The sequence below is a fragment of the Micropterus dolomieu genome, unplaced genomic scaffold, assembly GCF_021292245.1.
Source record: "Micropterus dolomieu isolate WLL.071019.BEF.003 ecotype Adirondacks unplaced genomic scaffold, ASM2129224v1 contig_10142, whole genome shotgun sequence".
Lineage (NCBI taxonomy): Eukaryota > Metazoa > Chordata > Actinopteri > Centrarchiformes > Centrarchidae > Micropterus > Micropterus dolomieu.
The window spans coordinates 518-1,756 of NW_025739128.1; the positions used below are offsets into that span (position 1 = coordinate 518).

Genomic DNA, 1,239 nt, shown 5'->3' on the forward strand with positions numbered 1-1,239 from the left:
AGCAACGCTCTGAAAACGTCACTGCTCCCTTGACACTGTACCATGCCTACCCATTCTAGGATTGGTTAAATCCAGAGGCCTAAATTGAGGGAGCATTAGCAAGGCCCTGGACCCGTAACTGCTCCCTGGGTGCTTTAAAGTGGCAGCTCATTCAAAGATGGGTTAAATGCACAGCCTCAAATTCGCAGTTGGGAAAATTTGGCCCAATACTATAATTGTATGTGATATATAAAGTTTATTATTTACTATCTTTTCTATGTTCTTCGTTACTAAATTAGAGTTAGCAGCTAACCACATTATCATGTGAGATTACAGGTTGTTTGAGAATTGAAGGGCTTACACTTAGACTGACGTGGCCCGGCTAGCTCAGTCGGTAGAGCATGAGACTCTTAATCTCAGGGTCGTGGGTTCGAGCCCCACGTTGGGCGTCTTCCTGTAAGTTCAATCTGTGGGGACTTGGCTTGGGAGTAAAGACTTGCTGGATTGAGCCCCCTGAGGAACGCTCTGAAAACGTAAGTCTTCACGGTACAATGTCTGCCCACTCTTGGATTGGTTAAATCCAGAGGCCTAAGTTGAGGGAGCATTAGCAAGGCCCTGGACCCATAACAATTGGCCCACACTATAATTCTATGTTACTCAAAGTTTATCATTTACTCTTTTTACTATCTTCTCCCTTACGAAATTGAAGTTAAGGGATAAGTAGCGAACTAAGGGTAGAGCCCCACGTTGGGCGCATTCCTATCGGGGCAGCATTAGCTCAATCCATGGGGACTTGGCTTAGGAGTAAAGATTTTCTGGTTGGAGCCCCCTGAGCAACGCTCTGAAAACGTCACTGCTCCCTTGACACTGTACCATGCCTACCCATTCTAGGATTGGTTAAATCCAGAGGGCTAAATTGAGGGAGCATTAGTAAGGCCCTGGACCCGTAACTGCTCCCTGGGTGCTTTAAAGTGGCAGCGCATTCAAAGATGGGTTAAATGCACAGCCTCAAATTCGCAGTTGGGAAAATTTGGCCCAATACTATAATTGTATGTGATATATAAAGTTTATTATTTACTATCTTTGCTATCTTCTTCGTTACTAAATTAGATTTAGCAGCTAACCACATTATCATGTGAGATTACAGGTTGTTTGAGAATTGAAGGGCTTACACTTAGACTGACGTGGCCCGGCTAGCTCAGTCGGTAGAGCATGAGACTCTTAATCTCAGGGTCGTGGGTTCGAGCCCCACGTTGGGCG

General features: G+C 45.2%; 2 non-coding genes across 2 annotated transcripts; both read left to right on the forward strand.

Annotated features, from left to right (window-relative positions):
- Positions 1–355: 355 nt before the first annotated feature.
- trnak-cuu lies at positions 356–428 on the forward strand. The gene has a single exon. It is a non-coding gene; the product is annotated as a tRNA-Lys (tRNA).
- Positions 429–1,166: 738 nt separating this feature from the next.
- trnak-cuu lies at positions 1,167–1,239 on the forward strand. Its single transcript has one exon. It is a non-coding gene; the product is annotated as a tRNA-Lys (tRNA).